The following is a 21,467-nucleotide window of genomic DNA, read 5'->3' as shown; positions in this document are numbered from 1 at the left end:
TTACAACTGATACTAAAGTTTTCCTTCATGTATTCACGGATGTGCTGCTCCAGTTTTGCTATGGGTAATGAGAGTGGTGATTCTAATTCATTTCTGTCCATGATCTTGATCTAATTAAAGACCTCATCCCTGCCACCTCATTTTCGTAAGCTGTTCCCTTCAATTACATCTGACAAGTGAGCACAGACACGCATTAACCTCCTGCATGAAGAGGTTCTGTGCTTCCCACATCTCTCTGCAATCTTAAAATAACAGAGAGGGCAATTCAAAGGTAATTCCACCTCTTTGAATTCACCTTTTTGGGAAACACATCTGAGGATGGCAGGCAGTCATTTGTATCATCCACCTACAGTATGTTCCTGTTTTCTGTTAAAGACCACGAGATAGTGCCATACAATGCCATGTTGTACAGCGTGTTTTGGTCACGTGTCTGACTGTGGCCAAAGTCAGCTGTGAATGCTCACGCTTGTTTGTTAATGATTGTTTATAAATGTTAATCCTGAAATACTTTTTACCTTCCACAAAGAGCCGAAGGGAGGCCAACGAGTCTGGTGAGATCTGAATACTGAATGAAACTTTACTCAAAATATCTCAAGGCTATAAGTCTTTCAAAGGGGGGAGATGGGCCTGACCTAATTTATCCACTGAAATCATATTGGACCTCATACAAAATTGATAGACTTTGCTACTGTTAAAATGGACATATCGTAATATATACATTGCATTGCAGACTTTACAGTGACAGCTGAGGGAAAACAGGTTTGTGGGTTTGGTTGGGAACTCTCACTTTTCACCTTGGCAAAGTTAAACATGTCATTACTAAATCACTTATCTGTTCTATGTAAAAAAAGAAAAAGACTTTTCTTCCGTTTCTATAGTCTCTTATAGTTTAATGTGATGCCAATTATCAGCAGCACAAATCATAAGAAAATGGCTGTTGACTAATGATTCCTGGAGCTAATTTGAAGGACTTCTATTAAATAACAGTATGTTTGCCTTTTTGACTCACGTTTAAATTTAACTTCCTCACTATTTTTTTAAGGTTTTTGGAATATTAACTGATCAAATGTGTTCCCTGTGTTACATATTTTACTGTTTGTAATACGGCACAAACTAAACAGTTCATATCAAAAATATAAATGCAAAGTAAGCTGTTCACAAGCCAAAGTTGTGAAAACATTCTACCAAAGTAAAATATCAGTTAGTGTTGGCAGTGTTTTCTTCACATCCACCCTGTGAAGTTAGATAGCACTGGAGTCAGATGTCATGAGCTACTTCACTCTCAAAGACCTCCAGTGGTTTGGTGAAGTCCAACTCCCAGCTCAAACAGAGACACACAAAGAAACAGTAGCCCACATCCCCCGCACCCCATACACATTATTTATGAATGGGAGTGGTGCCTCTCCCTGTCCTCTTGTAGTTTTGGAATGTGCAAGGTGGTAGATCGATCTAAGATGGGAACACAGATGGCTCTTAAGACACAATGCAGTACACAACCACTCAGAGGAAAAGTGAGCTCTTGAGCAATTAGTGTCATTATGGCTGCTCATGTGCTTGGTGGGCTGGATAAACAGTGGCTGTGGCGGCAAAGGGGTTAGGCATGTGGGTGAGCATGGATAATGATGATCAGTGCAGTACTGCAGCGGAACAAAAACACAAATCTTAACCAGGTGCCGGACAGAATATAATAGGTTTCTCTTGCTCAGGTGAATCCTGAGGTTCAGAGAGCTCTGTGCATCAGGTGTTACAGGGTTACAAACCATCATTGTTGTCAACATTTTTGGCTAATGTGCTATTTTTTTAAATTAATCAATTAATTGTTTAGTCAATAAAATGTTAGAAAATAGTGAAAAATGCTCATCACAGTTTCCCAGAGCCCAAGGGGACATCATCAAATTACTTGTTATTTTTCCACAAAATCCAATTCAAATGATATAAAACAAACAAAAGCATCAAATCCTCACATGAATAAACATGACAAACTGGAACCAGTGAACCAATTTCCTTTATTTGTGTCATAAATTACTTAAACAATTTTATCATAATTGTTGTCTATTCATTTTCTACCAATCAGCCAATCTTTTAGTTGTCTAATCATGAGTGTTGATACACTCACCGTCATGGGAGCACTCTACTTTTATTCAATACTGCTTCAATTATATTTTCTGAACCAACGTTTTTACCGATGCAAGATCAGAGACACTGCTTAAAAGGTAGAAGTTCTTATGTGACACACACACATACATATAAAAATTCCTTGACAGCTTCAGTGACACACATGTGACGACAAGATCAGGTGCGGTTGTAAACAGGAGCCTAAGGCAAACAATAGGCTCTCTGAGAAATCCAGCTCATAGACCTCTGGGGAAACCCACACTCTGAGTTTCTTGTCATTGTCTTAAACCTAGTTAATACTCTGTTTACGCTACGTGCGTACACATGTGTGCGTGTGCCTGTGTGGGAGTGTGACATCTATTGCCTAAGCCACAAGTTATTGAGAAAACAAATGTCAGTTGAAGGGCGTTGTCTGTTTGGTGTCTGCACTGAGAGTTAGTCTTTCCTCTCGCTACTTGGAGCAAATCTAATTTGATTATGAGCACCAGTGAAGAAAGGCATTGAGGGAGAGAGTTTATTGGATAACATGGCACCAAGGATGACAATAGAGAGATGAGAGGGAGTGAAATGGAGAGAAATAGAAATTGAGTGATTTTGAAAGAGAGAGAGGGGAGAGAGACACTCAGATAGAGTGAAAGAGAGATCTTTCCCATGGGGAATGAGACTCTGGATCAGTGCCCGGTATGCCACAGCACTGTCATCTGTGAGCTGCCTTTGTACACGTATGGAGGCCAGAATATCCCATGGTCCTCGACTATTATCCCGACCCAACTCCTAGCATGTGGCCTCCTGCTCTCTCCCTGCTTCTCTCGACCTCCTTCCTCCTGCACCTTTCCCTTTTCCCTTCCTCTACCCTTCCTCTCTCCTCTATCTCCATAACCCCCTAATCCTCCTCACCATCCTCTCACTCTTCCTTTCTCTATCTTTCCACCTAGCCAAAGCACAGCTAGAGGCTGGGCCTCTGCCACCTCCATGAAAACAGATGACAGTGATTTGTTGTTTTTTTTCCCCCCTCCCACTACTGCAGACCCCCCTCCAGGAGAGGTCTGTCTGCCTAGAAGGAGAGGGGGAAATGAGAAGGATTGATTAATTTAAAACGCATGCTCTCCTCTTTTTTCTCCACTGAGCCCCCCTTCAGGAGGACATGCCTGCTCAATAGAGAGATTGAGAGGAAGATCATGGGGGCTCATTCATCAAGCCATGTATTCCATTATAAATAATGTGTGTAATGTGCAAACAAGCCTGAGTACTTAGGCTGTGGCCTTTGACCTGGACTGCTATTATATGTTCTGTGAATGTTCTGTGTTTTTTGATGGTCGAATGATGATACGATCGATATGTCAAGGCCAAGCCAAACAGAGAGAGAATCTTTTGTTGTTCTAATAATGAAAACACAAAGCTCCACATTCTGTTTTTCATTAAAAAGCATATTGAAAGTTTTAAATAAAGACAGGATATGATTAATATAAGGGACACTGACAAACAGCCACATTAGTGCACTCATGATCACAATAATCACCTCCATTTGATGTAAGTTTAATGTAAAGGATTCCATTCAGTAATTAAAGTACTATTTTTCAAATTGAAACACACTGACACATAATTTCAGTCTTGCGCCCCAAAATAACTGAGGTGGCAGACATAACACCCTGGACACTGAGTACTCAGTCTAATAACAGATCATACCAAAGATAGAGAAAGGATGTACCCTGATGCCTTGTGACCACGTGCATTAGCGCTTGTAGACCACATGTCATTCTCAAGTCAGATGCTAGGCTGGGATGAACAAGCAGTCCTTTTATCACTAACTCTGTTATTCAATTATTTCAACCTCTTCATGCATTGAAGACTGTTCAGCTCACTCACACCACTTAGCTGTGGCAGCATCCTTTACAGGCAGGAGAGGTGTGACTGGCTGCTGACACTTCACATCACATCAAGTTCAAATACTTCATGTTCATACGGTTTGATACAGTTCAGGTTACTTCCTTCCTCATACTGCCGTAAGACAGGAATATTTCCCAACATTCTTACAGAATTTTGTTCAAGGCTGCAAATAATTCTCATATCTCTAAAGGTCTTTTTTTGTTGTTGTTGTCAGGGGAAAATATTTTCTGACTCGCTACAGTACACTGAAGTACCACAAAAGGTTTTATTTAAACATGCATTAATCACCTTTTAGGCGCTTGGGGGCAACCGAACAAGTTGTTAACACAACACTGATTTATTATCATCAAATAAAGTGAAACTGTGGTCTATTTCCACACCCAACAGACAAGGAGTTACATTAGCATTCATTTGAAGTTGTGTTTCTGGCAACCCGAAGATAGTCTTGGTTTTTGTGTTGTTTTTTTGTCTCCACCAACTCATGATGGAAATATATGGCTGTTTAGTTGCTAAACTGCCCACTATATTTACCAGCCAGTTGCTGTCTGCTGTTTGGTGCTGTGTACAAGTGTAGTGTACAATGAATTTTTAGAGTGTTTTCATGGAAAACAGCCTGCGGTGTCTGAAATTGAACCAGAACAGTAAAGCTGCAGGCCAGAAAACCAAAACAATGAGCTGGAAGACACTAAAAAGCTCCATAGAGCTGAGGGGAACTAATAATGATGATTATCTGTGGGTTCATACTATGAACAATACCTTTCACATAACACATAGTCATTTGACCCATTTTTTTAATACAAAAATATTGAGTAGTGCAGTTTTAAGCTTTAATTCCCAAAATGTCAGTATATAAGCATTCTTCCATTGCTTTCATATTTACCATGCTTGAGAGATTTCCATAACCATACAATGTTCCCAATTCCACACACGTTTTATTTTGCCAACAGGACACAGTCATCAGTCAAAAGGCTGCCTCCATTCCTGTCCTATACCTCATGTGCGCTTGCCAGTACATTATGCCCACAAAGGAGCTACAGTATTATACAATGTAGTGTTCTATTTTGGTCGCCTTATCAATAGAGGATCTGTCTCTGTCAGTATCTCAGCCCCCTGCTTTGTCTGTGGGAAGTCTTCATGAAGGAGTGTAAGGACAATGGACAACTTGATTGGAGGACATATCACTTTGGATCACATGTATGGAAGAATGCAGGAACATGACCCAGCCAGAACCAATGTGGTTTGGCCCTTGTGGATTGTGAACTGTTTGGTAACAAGCCTGGCTGTAACGCTGAGTTGCTGCAGAGACCAAAGGTTCATCAAGGTCCTCCATGAAACTGTGCTTCAAAGACTTGTATGGGTCATTCCAGGCAAGAGACCAAAAGACTCAATGTGTCAGTTGTTGTACATAGTGCATGAAGCATCAGAAACAAAAAGCTATTGACCAGCACATATTTTCACGTCCTTCTGTTGCTTCTCAGTAGTGGATCCCCCTGCACTTTGTGTGTAGTGTTTGCACACTCTCCTACCATACATACATTGTAAACTGTACTGTCAGGATGTTTTACTCTTGTCCATCCACTGTATACTGGATTAGATTCCTGCCTCCTGTGACTTTGTACAGGGTAAACAGGATCTAAACTTCACACAGAGCCTCCTTATCTCTTGGTCAATGTTTATCAAGGAATCCTCAGTACTCATGCTGAGGCTGGGGTTAAATTTGCAAAGAAATGATCCACTTAGGATTGTTGACTCTAAGGAATCATGGCAGCTCAGCAGGTGCTCATGCGTTTGAATCTGACTCATGATGTTTGCTCCATGCCTCCTGCTCCCCAGTCTTCCCTCCATCTTCATTGTACACTATCTAGTGAAGCATGGCTGCCATAAAAATAATCATTAAAGAAAGATTATCTCCCTCTCACCTCACTCTCAATCTTCCTCCATCTCTCATTGAGTTTGGAATGCACCAGTGCAATCATCCCCACTGAGAATAACACTCATGTTGGGTAATTTTGTCTTACATAAGGGAGAGTATTGCACACAACAAGACATGTAAAAACAACATCAGGCAAGGCCAGAGGGAGAGAATGCAATCCTCAGCTATTTGTAATGGAGAACAGGGGAGGGGCAGAGGGGTGGAAGATGGATGTGATTTCACATTAATTGTGTGGGTTCACGGGAGTGTGTGTGTGTGTGTATATGTGTACATGTGCGTCCACATAGGGTGGGAGGTGTGGAGTGGAATTTCTGAGAGCTATGCTGATTTTACAGGCACAGCAGGGGAGGTGTGTGTATGTTTGTGTACGTGCACATGTAAGTCAGCATGGATGCATGCGTGAGTAGGGGGCCCGCATGTATATTGGAGAACGTGATTTTGTGGCTACGTGTGCATGTTTAAATGAGTTGGTTATTGTGTGTGTGTGTGTGTTGGGGGTGGGGGGCTTGGTTGTTGTGGCCCTCCACACTTGGCTGGTGGTAGTGAGTGGAATCTTCGGAGTGTGATGTTAAATTTGCAGAGTCTGTAGAGCCAGAAATAGGCTGGTGAGTCCTCTACAAGTCAGTTGCTATACAACAATGTTTTTGTTTTCTACAAACTGTACTTTTTTGTTGTTGTTTGCACTAACAAAAACAGTTTATGTCAGTATGTAAGTTAGCTTTATTAGCATTTACGTTTTTACAGAGTAATAGCCTATATCACAACATCATTTTTATAATTTAACAATTTACAATTATGAAACAAATAAAACACCAGCACTCATGGATCTATCTTCTTATTGTTTATTGTGGATCTACAATTTACAATTAACAATATCAAAAGCCAACACATTACTGTATGTCTCACCGCTGCCATTAACCCAATTTCCAGTAATGGGGTTGCAAGCAACTGTTTTCAGCAAACAAATGCTGGTAAACAGACTGTATGCAGTTTGCCCAGCAACAAGACAGCACACAGACAGACAGTAAGACATTAGCTGGTGAAGAAATGTTGAACATATGGACTAATGCCTCACAAACATTTCTGCCCAGCCCATGCCCATCCCGAGATGAGGCCTGTCACACCCCCAGCTAGCAGAAGACCTTGACGTGGCTAATATTTTTGTGCTAACATGACACAGCAATTGTGTGCATGACAGGTGAACAATATAAATATATTAGTTACTTTAAGGATACACACTGAGCAATGGATATTTTTTTTTTTTTGTGCAGCTGGGAGGTGCCAGTGAACATTATCTGTGCTAGCTTGGTAGCCTACCACAATCAGCTAATGCTAAGGTCTGGAAGTGACATTAACATTACTAGCCACAACAAAAAACATTTCAGAAATAGAGCCATTTGGCCAGGGCCAAATTTATGGTATATGGTCGAAACTTGATGAAGTTGTGGATATTTACTCTTTCTGTTCACACAACTTTGGAGACACATTAGCCTTTTCCTAAAGGTGCGTTTACTGAAAATTAGTTGAGGCTGTAGTTCAAGCCACCTGTCTTCCAGACCGCTGTCATATGTAAACGGTTTTCTCCAGCAGAGACAGCAGCAATAATGGCAAAGAAACAGAGTGGGGGCACAATGTAAAAACACAAAACCTTTAGGTTACTATTATAACATTAGAATGATAGGATTCAAGTTGAAATTTGATGAAATAACCCTTTACGTGTCAGGAGGGTGGGATTTGTCATAAATGGGTTGTAAGTCAATATAGAAAAGTTTTGTCTAATATATTACAATAAAATGATTGCCAGTTTACTGTTTGCGTGATAAACTCTGGCTCTTAAGCTGGTTATCAAAACACAAAAATCAGAATACCCAGGTTGACCCAAATCGTTTGACCCGGTAAATACTGAGGGTTGACATAGTTTTGTACTTTGACACCTCTGACACTGGTCTGGGAGATATTCTGTTTTTCTAACACTCATAAAAGGACTATTCTGGACTCTAAGAAGTGATGCTTAACAGAGCTGCATGAAATGTGGAATCATTCCTTCATAAACTAAGCTTGCGTGATATTTTTGAAAACTGAAATCAAAACCATTAATGTTTGGTCTGTTTTAGCTAACAATTAGAGTTCTTCAACATCTATAGTTGGGTTTAACTTTGGTCCTCTTGCAAATGTCAGTTTCCATCTTCTTGATTTCAAAAAGCCTTGTTGTTTTGGATCATATTCAAAGTGTAATATTTCAAGTCTGGCATAACCTGTCAGCACTCCCTTTAAATCTAACCGGCTGTCTCATGAGATGATTGCGACAAAGTTTCAGCCCTGCTCCCTGAGAAATTATGAAAGCCAGTTACAATTGATCATGTTCTCACTTTGCTGTTCCTCTCCTAGGCTCTCGGTCTCTCTTTCTATCCATCTATCACTCAATTGCCCTTTCTCACCCAGTGTTTCTCTCCCTCTCAAAACCAGAGGTGGATCAAAATGCCCGGCCCAGCATGCATAATCCACAACACTGACCTGAATTCCCCTCTTTTTCCTTGGCTTCCTCTGCTTCGCTGTTCCTCTGTCAGTGCCACACCACCCCTTAATTTCCTCTCTCTCTCTCTTCTTTCTGTCCTCCCTCCAGCTGCCCTTCCCCTCAAACTGAACCCAACACATAAGATGCTGTTGTTACTTTTTTCATGCCGCTTTCTGTGTAATCACCATATTCCCAGCTCTTCACCTGTTTATCGGGATCTCACTTCGTGAAAACACTTGTATGCAGGGTGGGTGTTTCCAAGGTTACCGCAGAGGCACTAAATAACTGTGACAGCTGTGGCTGGGGACTCTAGTCAAGCAAAACGATATCGCCATAGATACAGAATACTAGTAAACAACAACACTTATTCCCCATGCTATAAAAACAAACAAATTGGTATTAACATCTCAAACAGCCATAAACATGAGCCTGATTCCTTTAACAGGTGAAAAAATCTGTTGTGTGTAAGCAGTGTAACAGGAGGCTGTTGGTGTAAGATAGTCTAAATAAAATGCACTATGGCAAGGTTTCTGGAATACCAGCCAGAGGCTGCCAGTGCCAGCTCTTTAGGAAGAGACCCATAACATAGTCACAGCTAACGGCGCTACAAATCTGTGATAATATTACATCCACTTTACTGAGAGGTTAGAGGCAGTGAGAATGCCTGGATTGTAATCTCCACAGTAGTGTGTCTGTGGCCATCTGTGCCGCAGTGTTAGTGTGTGTGTCTAGTGGCCTGCGTGACGTCTGTTCTGTGCCCAATGCGGCTGGTGCTGCATTCATCTTTCAGTCACCCAAAAGCAGATGTCACCAGGACGATGGGGAGCGGCAGATTGCCGTGGCGACCAACCGGTGGCAGGTTGAAGGTGTCTCCGCCCCGTGGTGCCCAGCAGATGGAAGCTGAGGTCATTATCTGCTGCTCTGTTCATCTCTTTACCCCCCACACCCCCATGCCCCCCCCCCCCCCCCCCCTCTCTTACTGCGTCACATTACTGCAAAGACATATCAATTCAGCTCCTGTGTGATTTTCATTAAATGCAAACACATTATTAAGTGCTTTACATTACACACACACACACATTAAGCAACTTAAACTGTTTGCTCTTCTGTCAATTAAAACTAATTATCATGGTCTTCTCTGTGAATGTGAAATGTTTCCTTGTTTACATAGTTCCAATGTGCTCTACCCTGATATCAATGATGGAAAATATTCAAAGAGGCACAGCAGTAGGCCTAAATGTACTCTGCCCCCAATTGTAGAGCCACTCTATTTCCGTATAACCTGCAAAAGTAAAGAAAAAAACAGCGATAAGTGGCCATTCGGAACAAATACCCAAGTCAAAAACTACAGGCAGAAAGTAGGGCAGCCTGGAAAGAAGCACTTTGTCACAGCAGGCAGCAATTCCTGGTTTATTATTCTGCCAGGATCCTTCTATAATAAGCTGTGCGGGCAGTATGGAGGACATGGGTAAATCCATGTTTACATGCCTCGTGTCATGTCCTTACAGTGTGCTGTGCTTCAGACAGCTGTCAGTAACAGAGGGTTTCCCTGACCACTGCAGCATGGAATGGCTATCTAGCAAGCCAGGAGTGTCAGCAATTATCCCCCAAACTGCCGCAGGCTACAGTATATTGAGCAAATATCACTTCCTATGTGCGTACTGCTGCTGCTGCTGCTGCTGCTGCTCAGCAGCTCTCTGCTGTTGGTTTTCTCCACTCTTACAAATATGAGACCAACACATATTCCAGATGTGTGATGTTGTGCATTATTGAGGCCACAGAGTATTTTATTTGTGTTAGTGCAATGATGTTTGCAGCTCTGGCGCTTGTTCAAATGTGTAGAGTTTTTCTTGTTTGTTTGCTCTCTTGGTTAAGGCAGCATTGTAACTATTTAACTACATATGGGCAGCTTCTCCTGTGAGTGACAGAGTGAGAGGTGTTGGTCGTTTTACAGCCCATGCACACATGTGGCACACAGACGTGCTGAACACCAGCTCTCTGGGGCGTTGCTGTCTGGCCATAAGCTTCATTTTATAGAGCTACTGAAATGATCAAAGGTTAGGCTTGTGTAAAATCGCTTTTCGAGTATTTTATTTTCTACTTATTTTCCTGTGTGAATGGATGCAAGAGTTCAGCATACACCTTATGGTCGCGTTATGCTAGAAAAGAGGTAGTTCGTATGACTTGTTTTCCAACAATGTTGGAAGGCAAAAGTCTTTAAAGCTTCTCTGAGTGGTTACACTTGGAAGGCAGGGTGAAAGCAGGCCATCATAGAGATGGGCGAGAGGCATTAGTCCTTAGAAATATGAGGATAACAGAGTACAGTCTCTCCTGAAAGGTATTCATAGTATTGCACTTGGTTGTAAACACGAAAATGACATATTTATGTGAAGAATGAAAAAAGAGAGCTTTAAAAGAAGTTCAAACCCTCCTTACTTCCTCACACATCTGGCCAATCACTGCATAAAGTGGGTGTGAATGTTTTGAATGAAATTTTGGACATTGGAAAGATGACCATCTAACAAACACCTCTGATTGGAGTACACTGGCACCTTTAGTTCAGCATACTCATTTCTTAACTGTTGTAATTCAGATACTTCTGGATAAGTTTAAGGTGAAATCTGTAATGTATTTTAAATTCATTATATTATCATTATGGAGACAAAATTCAAAATGGAACGTTGGTTTGATGTACTCTTCATAATATGCATTCTGTGCATTTGTCCTGTGGTTGCACCAGTGACAATGCCAATGTTGTCTGACATCATCCCTCTACTAAAAAAATATACAGAATATATTGAAGTTAATTTCACATTGTGGTCAATTACATTTACATTGCAAACCAACAACAACGAGGTGAAACACGTTCAGCAACATTCATGCTCCTTCATATGAAGTATCAGTGTCTTTAGAAGAGAAATATGGAAAAGTCCATCACCATTGTTATATCCTCTAGAAAGACTCATCATGTTTGTTTTTTTAATTAAATACTGCTCTTGTAAATGAGGTGTTTAAACTGATTTTGTAATTTGTAAAAACATTTGTAATTATCTGCATGTATGGATATATGTTCACAAATCTGGAATGCCAAAAAACTTGAAAATTTTATAAAGGTTAAAGTCTTCAGTACGCAAGTGTAACAATGCATTGAATGCATTTTGAATGGATCAGCTGTTCATATGCAGTTCATATACATGTACATATGCATACAAACACACACATACACTTTTGCACCTTTATGTAAATGCATATACAGTAGACATAGACAATGCTCTGTTGTTGTTATCCTGACTCTTCTATTAATTGTTTGTTTAGTCATTTTTACTGTGATTCAAATGAATTTCAAATGCATAAAAAGGGACAAGGTCTGCAAATTAGCTCTATATACAGTACATTACATATGATGCCCTTCCTTTTCCTAGCAAAGTTTATCTGTAATGCCCTTTTAAATTAACTAACCATAAAATAAAATAGTGCAGGGAAGTCAAGTTTGTTTTTATAGCCCAATATACCATACAGTATCCCAATGGGCTTCATAGAGTTTGCATGCTTCATGTAACTGCCCATATAGTGGCTGCCCATATCATCCGTAAATAATTCTATTAGGGTGGAGACTGTTTGGTGTCCAGACGGAAGCACAATCATTAACATAATTCCAGACTGTGAGGCACACTTCAGTCTGTGGTGTGAGGCTGTGTCCCCCCCCCCCCAGCGGTGCATCTCAGGGAACCGTTTTTGGCTCCTGTAGCATTTTAGTGAGTAATCGTGGGGCTTTGGAGCTCTCACTCCTCCATTTACATGTCAAAACCTCCCCAGGCTCTGGATGTAAGGGACCCAATTTGGAATGACAAAGCTCAGGCAGAGACAGCTGATCCACAAAGGAGGCCTGGTTAAGTTCTTCCTCCCAGTCACCAGCTGCTCCACTGACCCCTAGTACCTCTATTCAGCAAACACACACAGGAGAGAGAGGGGAATGTTGCCACACGCGCTCACGTGTAGCAGAACCGCAAACTGAGAAGGATGCTCTGTTCTTATAAATCAAGTATTATTTAAATCCACTCTGTATCTGTTACATGCTGCTGAAACAGCATAGTTACGATTTTTTGAGATTCAGCTCCAAAATGAAACATATCAGCATATTTTAAGAACATTGTGTACCTGTCCTACATGGCATAAAATGTTATTCTTCTCTGTATTTACTGCCTGACTTTACATCTTTCACACAATAAACTTTTGTCACTTGTTAAGAAGGCTTGCTGATTTCCCCCCTCATGTACCAAAGTGTTTTATTGCAAAAACAGGTCACACAAACAAATCCTTCCATGGTTGTGTCTTTGGGGTGTTGGTGACATTACTGCTTTCTGTTAAATTCCAGAGCATGCAGACTTTTTGTTTCAACAGCTTTATTTATTTATTTCACTTACTTATTTTTTTAGAGAAACAAAGCGTCGAACATCAGGTGAAGTGAACTGTCATTGATTTTTAACACAGCCCTGCGCGTGCGGCATCTGTCACATGGAACGCCACTCTATTTGTGTCTGCCTCTGACACAAAGTGGCTTAGGGATTTGTCACCTCCCTCCCTGCATTGTGCACTGGAATGACAGGATACCGGCTGGAACTTGTAGGTCACACCCAGCATGTTTTTCTTGGATTTGTGCTCAGCATCCAAATGGAAACGTGCTGCTCCATTCCGTACTTCCACTTTCCACCTGACCTACAAGAACTGCAGGAATAAAAACACAGGCCTGAGTTTGTAAGACAGCAATGACAGGAGGAGTTAACTGCAGGATCAGGCCCAGATGGTAAGGTACGGCCAGCTCCTGTTGATGCAAGGAAGAGATTACATAAGTAGATTTAAACCAGTGAAAAGGGGGACGTGTTTCATTAGCGTCACTGGTGCCAGATCTATATTTGGAGCATGAGCCCACAGAAACAGACGTGCAGGGATGAAAATAGCCTTTAATAGCCCAGTTTGGGAGCTTTATTCCATTCCACTCTCCTGCCACAAGGATAGTGACAGACGGAGCACACTGCGCAGAGAGCGGCTCTATTCACCCAATCACAGCGCTCCCTCGGGCAGAGAAGGAAGGAGGAGAGTGTGGGAAAAAGGAGAGGGGTGGAGGAATGGGGGATGGAGATACAGAAGGACAAGATGTGGCGACAAGAATGAGCTTGGAGCTGTGTGTGTTGTTTGAAAAACCATTTATGAATGATACTATAAAAGAGCAGAGTCGCTCCGCCACCAGGAATATCAGATTCTCTGGTGCTTCATGTAATATACAAGTGTATGATATCTCTGCATATACATGCTATTTTTTTAAATTCAACAGATTGTTTCTCATTTATCATCACATGTTTAGAGCTAAAATGCAACTTAATTTTATAGCATTTATTATGAAATCCTATTCAAAACAAGTTTTTGAACTTGTACTTTATGCATTTGCTTGTAAAAATAAAGTTCTTGGCAAATTACATTCCTCTCATGCCCAGACGTATGAGCTGCAAGGTGCCCAGAAGTGGCCTCAGACAGAAGGATAGACAGTCACAGTCAATGCTGCTGCAGATGCGTGGGGGGCTGGGAGGGAGTGGGTGGTAGAAACCCAATCTCCTCATATTGGGTGCACATTGCCCCCAGAGAGAAAGCAAGAAACAAGAGGCCCAGCTGTCCTTAACAATGGACCTGCCCCTCACCAGCCAGGACTCAAAAGGCCTCATTCAGTCCCCTGGCTCTCCACGAGCTGCTTCCAGGGAGACTAGCCAGGACATGCTTATATTCAAGGCAGACATGTCTGTCTCTGTTTTGGACACGTTTGTGTGTTTGTGTATGTCTGTGTGCTGTGCCTGAAATTAACTTTTTGACTTGCCTGCCAAGGGGACTGGTAGATGAAAAAAATCCACCAGCTAAGCATATTTTTTAATGACCAAAATGATAAATTGCCTTTTTGTGTCACATATAGATTTTTTTCAGTGCATTTTATTGATAATAAGGTATTATGTTGAATAAATTTAAAGAAGAGGCCAGAGCAAAATCTGAAGCAAAATTATATTCATAATAGCTATTTAATTAATGGTAGCTAGCAGCAGACCGGCGGCAAGTGACAGTTCAGCGGAGAGCTGCAATGTCGAGTAGCTGATGTCCTGTACAGTAAACAGTGCTGCAAAACTAGGAGTGCTCGAGACAGTCTGTGGCTGGCTCTCCTTTGCCTCAGTCCGTCTCAAGTGCTCCTACGGTTTCGGGGCACTATTTAGAGGCATGTAAAAAACACACAGTCTTCACTGTATAGGGACAAACTTTAGTAATTTCCTCCGAGAATCATGCCAAGTATTTTATTACATGACTGTTTGGTACAAACATTTACCTGCCAGTGTTGCGGATAGCCTTCTGAGATTTACTTGCCAAACGGAAAATCTACCCGCATTTGGCACTTGGATGGTGTCAATTTTGGACTGTTGAGCATCTATGTGCATATTAAAAGTCAATAGAAATTAACTAACACTTGTCTTCAGGCAACCAGCTGAAACTCCAGGAGGTCTCCGCACCCAGCTAAGTAATAAGAAAGTCTACCATATGACCCCCATAAAAAATACCAACTGTGGGATTAAACAAACAAACAAACAACAAACAAAAAGAAAATCTATTGTGTTAATTAGTGCTGGTGGGTGGATTGTTTTTTAGCCTTTGAATATAGCAAGGTTAGCTGTTTGCCCTTGGACTCCAGTCTTGATGCTAAGCTAAGTTACTATTGCTGGCTATAGCTTCAAATTTAGTAAAAACACAAGAGTGGCTTCAATCTTCTCAACTCTGGGCAAGAAAGCAAAAAGGAAGTGAGTGGTTGGTACTCAAAAGATTAATTTTGAGTGGAATATCCTCAACCCATCTCATCTACATTGACACAGTTTAATGATTCGCATGATCGAACATTTCCCAGAATATCTTCCAGCAAGCCCCAAAGAACATACCTGAGGTTGTTACAATAAAAAGCCTCTGGGAATATTCCAAATTAAATCATATTTGTGCTTTGAGAGACTCCTGTTTAATAATGTCAGTATACAATTACAAACATTTCAAAACAACCTTTGAGATCTACAAGGGTAAATGCAGATTTCTGATATTGTGCCTTCTGATCAACATGTGCCAGTAAAACCAGTACTGATGTATACAGCTAAGCTAATCATCTCAAGGTCCTAGCTTCATATTTTATATATATATATATATATATATATATATATATATATATATATATATATATATATATATATATATATATATATATATATATATGTGTGTGTGTGTGTGTGTGTGTGTGTGTGTGTGTGTGTGTGTGTGTGTATTGTTTCTGTACTTGTACCCCTACTGTAACAGTTTTGAAGTTTGTGTACAAAAAAAAAGATAAACTTCCACACTCTCTACAGTGTGTGATGCTATCAGAGGACATAGGCTATCTACATGTTTATTGCCAACAAAGCAAGTGACCTAATGTACATTTATCCTCTGCTCATCCATTTTAATTGTAATGCTCAAGAAGGAAATGTTCAAGCTTGTTGGAGGTCATGTTTAGATACCATCAGTAGTATCTCTACTGTAGTGTACATTCCAACTCTACTCATCCTAAAAGGCTTTACCCTTTCTTATCGTGGGGGAAGGGAAGAGTAACTAAATCTGAACTGCCTGAGCATGGCAGTTGGTCACACCCAACACATCCCAGGGCCGATCAAGGCCATATGTTATGATATTTCTTTCTTTGGTGTCACACATGCAGCTATTTGGTTCATGCATTGTGATCTTACACATTGCAAAAAAAAGTATCTAAAAGTCAAGTGTGTGACAAGTATTACGACAAATTACCTGACACTGTTTACATTGTAGAGATGTGTAAACTCAATCCATCTGGTACTCCAAGCATGTTGTGGAAAATGCTATTATTTATTTGCAAATACTTGATGATTGGCATCTGCTCTCCATATTCATAAAGTGTTTTCTTTTTTTTCGTGATCACACCCTTCGGTTGTCAGTCTATATTTTGTGCTAGCTGTTGATTGTTGATGTGGATGGTGTGTCGGTGATACGTGTGTGCATGAGTGCATGGGGTTTGAGTAAATACATTCGTGAGATAGACGTGTGGGTGAGACAAAGAGAGGACAACGTTGTGTGTTATGGTGTTTTGTGTAGGTGACTGTCCCCCGGGTATTCCCCGCGAGCGAGGTCTTTATTCCATGCAGCACAAACACAGCCAGAGCTCCACAGGGAAAAGCACCAGTCAGTCAGTTCCAGGGCTTATAGCGAAGGCTTCCCCTCCCCCCATCACAATGATGATTCTCACACACACACACACACACACAAACATGGGCATGCATGCGAGCTACACATATGCTCGAAGGCATAGGAGAATGCTTCCACACACACACATGCACAGGGTTGGCCTCTTTCTCCTTCACACACTCAATTGTCCTCAGTGCCCTCCCTCTGTTTATTCATGGCGACCCCAGTGCTGATACCATCTCATTCTATCTCAATTACATCAGCCAACTCCCTATCCTCCTCAGCAAGAACTGTTTTTCTTCTTCCCTTATGCTGGCACTTGTACCCTCTGTCAGTTTTTTATGTCTCCTTTAAACAGCATTCGGTGTTATGTAATAATAGCCTCCATATACAGATGAATGTATAAAAAAAATAAATATTAACAGTGTGATTGGCATCTGTGTCAATAGGGTGAAAGCATTAGTTTGATGGTTTATAACCTAAACAAAAAAAATGTGGATTTAAGACAAATAAGAAAGGTGCACAAAAACATGCTCTATGGGAAATGATTGTTCGGTTGCATTCAATTGCATCACCGCTCTTGGTTACTCCAAATAATAAGCCGCACTGGTCACACATAATAAACTCAAAGATTTGCAAAGCGTAGCATGATGTAATTTGACAAACATCAGACAAGATGCAACAATGCCTGTGAAATATGATTTATTATTTGCTCTCTTGTGCTCATGGTTATGTGCTCCTGTAATTATGTTTCCCTCCTTTTTTCAGCTTCAGAAATCATTTCTAAATGCTGAAGAAAATCCTAAATATTCCTTACCTGCTGAGGTATATCATTCTCCGTGGCAGGAGAGCCATAAAGTGAAAGATTAGGGTCTCAGAGTACCATAAATCATTTTTACAGATTTGATTTTTAACTCGCCATAGCAGCTAAGGTTTTACCCTCACATTGTCTTTTTCAGTGAAGTTTATGAGTCACAGGTGTCTTGCTGCAAACAATATTGTCACATCATCCAATCTGTTCTATTGCTAACCCTTCTTTGTAGTATTTCATCACTACTCTGGTGTGAAGTATCAGAAAAATGGCTTGATGATCCAGATTGTTCGCATCCCTGCTGCCTTTTATCATGATTCCCTAGCTACTTTCCTTGCTCTCCGGTCAAGTGCTACCATTGTATTTCTTGCACAACACTATACTCAGTCAACTGCCTTTTGAAAATAACCTCTGAAGGATTTTCTCGTTGCCTATAATAGTAAAATGAACTGTGATAATGTTTAAAGCCGCATGATGCACAAATGATTACTCTATTGCTTTACTTAGAGGGGTATTTTGTCAATTTGGCCATGATTGCACATAATAAAGAGTTGCAGTTATTATTTACAATGACTGTAATCACATTATGTTTGTTTGCTTTTTGGTCAGGTCATTTATGTTTTTTTTTCCTCTTTCCTGAATGGAGTAATCTGCACCTATCCGTTGCAAAATATGAACACAGACACAGGAAAATTGAAAGTCTGCCATTGAACTTCTGCAATGGGCATCCACTTCCTGTGACAGACAATAACAGGAAGTGGTTAACAAGGTCCCCAACAGGCATCCCCAGTAGTGGAAATGCTCCAATTCCTTCCACAGCAACATGGCTGTTTCAAACTGAATGTCAAAGAGCACTGAGTCACAACTACAGGACACTCCCACAAAATTTATTTTGTCCTCAAAAATGCAGGATACAAAGTGTGAACAGCAGGAAAAAGGTGAGGTTGCTTTTTTAGCTCACCCACCCACACCACACACCCATGTACAAACAGATTATGAGGGGATGTCTGTCTTAGTTAATGCTAATAAAAATCCCTAAAAAAAACTTGTGATTTGCTCAAATACAAACAATAACACTGTAAACTGAAACAGATGTTATTGTTATAACTTGCCTTCTGGATTCATTTTGTTGCTGGATGTGGTTTGGATTGGTGGTGCTGGATTAGTTTGTGTCTGCAAATAAAGAACACAATCTGTCAAGATATTTTCAGGGTAGCTACATCAAAATTGGAAATGATTGCATAAATATATTCAATAGAAGTCATTAGTGCTTTTGTCAGTGGTTGGGTGTCATACTAAAGAAATATGTCTGTCTGGATATAATTTCACTGGGCATCCCCTTCTCCTAGAAATGATATTTAGATACTACTAATATGTGTCAAATATGTTATGAGAGAAACTGAATATCTCAATGGAGTAGGTGAAGTGGCAATGTTTTTACTAATAAAGAAAGGGCTGCATTTTTGTACCACATGGAAATATGGTGGCTGGGGTGGATGGTGGGTGTAAAAACTGCAGGGCTTTGACACCAGACACCAGGGTTCGCCTCCTCACTCCCATGTGCAGTAAGGTTTAGGCAACAAAATCACTTTGGTTAAGGTAAGGGAAATATTGCTTTTGACTTTTCTGATATTTAACCAAAACAATGATCTTTCCCTAACCTTAATCAAGTGTTTTGAGTGCTTAAACATAAACATAATAAATGTTAATCAGGCTTTAGTTGCTACGAGGTGACATTGTGTTGCAAGAGTGGATACTGTTGGGAAAACAAATGAAATGTGTTGTCCCTTTCGCAGCTATGTTTGGTATCAACATTTTGCAACTTGGCAAGCATATTCATTAAAAAACATTTCCTAATTATGTTGATAAAAAACACAACAATATTTAATTTCTCCCCAAATGTATTAGTCATTTATAATTAGTATTACATAAACCTAATTTCTAGGAGACAGGGTTGCACTGGGACAAATCTATTGTAGAACAGACAAGCAATACCAACTTTCTTCTCTGGCAATAGCCACAATAGACCATGATGCAATGTAGCCAAAGGACATGTTGTGTTAGAGTTGGAGCATGACTAGTTCTTTCTTGATTGCTCTTTCTTTCCTCCTGCTATTTGTATTGCTCATTTGATCTCAGTGTATAATCCACAGCTGAATGGAAGAGCTCCATTTCTTTCCAAAGATTATTTGTTTAAGGAACCTGCACCTGCAATGGAAGCAAAGGGGAAAGATTAAACCTCTGACCTTATCTGTCACTTTATATCTGTAGTTGATTTTTTTTGTAATGTCTTCTCAATAACAGCGATTGGCTGTCATATATGATTTTAAGTTTTGTTGGATTTAATACAGAATCATTCTGTATCACATACATACAAATGGATATTCATGATTTCGAGCCTTCTGAACCCCATACATGATCTTAAATGGTATCAAAGCCAGTATATTATCTACCATCCTTAATAAGCATTCATAGGCGCAGCTACCAGAGAAGTAATGCTACTTTTTTCTCCCCCTCAGTCAGTAATTAATGTTCTTCGGGGGATGTGTAAATATAGTTGCTCAGTCTTTTAGCCAATTACGCAGAACAAAGACGGCGGATGTCAGCAGAATCCTCAGCGCTCTGGGAGCTCCCAGCACAACCAGGACTGACCTTCAGGCCTTCACTTCTTTGCTACTCCTTATCAGCACGCATTACTTTGTTATTGTCATCCAGGCTCACTGCAGTCTTCCAAGGACAGTTTGGGGTATGAATCATGCCAGAAACTTTAATTTTTAAAGTTTTTCCTGCATAATTACTTTGTCAAACAAAGCCTATACTGTTAACCGATCGCAACGACCTATTTCTTTGTCATTCTGCCACTGCTTGTATTTGATCACGGTCATAGATGATTATGTTCAGTGATAAAATTATGCTGTTTTTTAATACTGGAAGATTACTTCATGAGGACTTTGCTTTTCAAAAACCATTATCACTCATTTTAATTCAGTATGACTTCATCACACATGTGACACATTTTGTCACAGGCTCTCTCTTGAAGTAAGAAAAATATAAATTAAGCCACTTCAATATCTTAATAAAATATAACTAGCCAACCATGTTCACCCTGAAATCAGCATGTCGGCACTCAACCAATCAGGATGGGCATACTCAATATATGGGGATGACCCATGATCAAAAGGCAGTAAGGATGCTGCCCCTCATCCAGACTACATTATGAAATGTGTTTATGAAGTATTTAACCTGTCATGAAGTTCTTATTCTGCCATTGCTTGGTCAATACAGTCAATCATTAGGTTTGATTTCAGTACTTTGGAAGCATGTGTGCTGGAAGAGGAAGTGCAGTGTGCAGTCTGCTAGACCTTATCAGAGACAAGATGACAGCAGCAGCTGATCATGGAGCTATAGCCATGTTGTGAAGAGTTTCTTTTCTAAATGTGTCAAGTTGCTGAGCAAAGAAGACCGAGCTACCTGCTGTGCACCCACTGGCTCCTTTGCTGCTCTGAGCTCAGCAGTGTGCATCAGTGCCAGTCACTTCTGTAATGTTAATCTCTTTCTTCGGTATGTTTGAAATATGCTTACAAGCTAACAAGCAAACACGTGTTGGTTTGTGCGCTGGCTTTCTTGAACGTGGTGTTTTGTTACTTGAGGTAGTCACTGTTTTGATGAATGAGTAAGGGGCTGGAGGCGGATTCATCAGAAGTATCATAAATGCTAAGAAAGCTAAAATTAAGTCTCTCTGATGAACAGAAGAGCGGTTTGCGAGTTTAACAGCGTTGTACATTAAGGATTAAGACAGAAGCAGTGTATTTAGCTGTATTTTGACAAAAATATGACTGTTTGGAACTCATAAGCCATATGGATGGAGTGGAGAGGTGGACTAAACTGCAGAATATATCAAGTTTTTTTGTTTGAATATATATTTGTTGTAGGCAAATAAAAGT

Source organism: Thunnus maccoyii, chromosome 10 (assembly GCF_910596095.1).
Source record: "Thunnus maccoyii chromosome 10, fThuMac1.1, whole genome shotgun sequence".
Taxonomy (NCBI): Eukaryota; Metazoa; Chordata; class Actinopteri; order Scombriformes; family Scombridae; genus Thunnus; species Thunnus maccoyii.
This window is presented reverse-complemented; position numbering follows the sequence as displayed.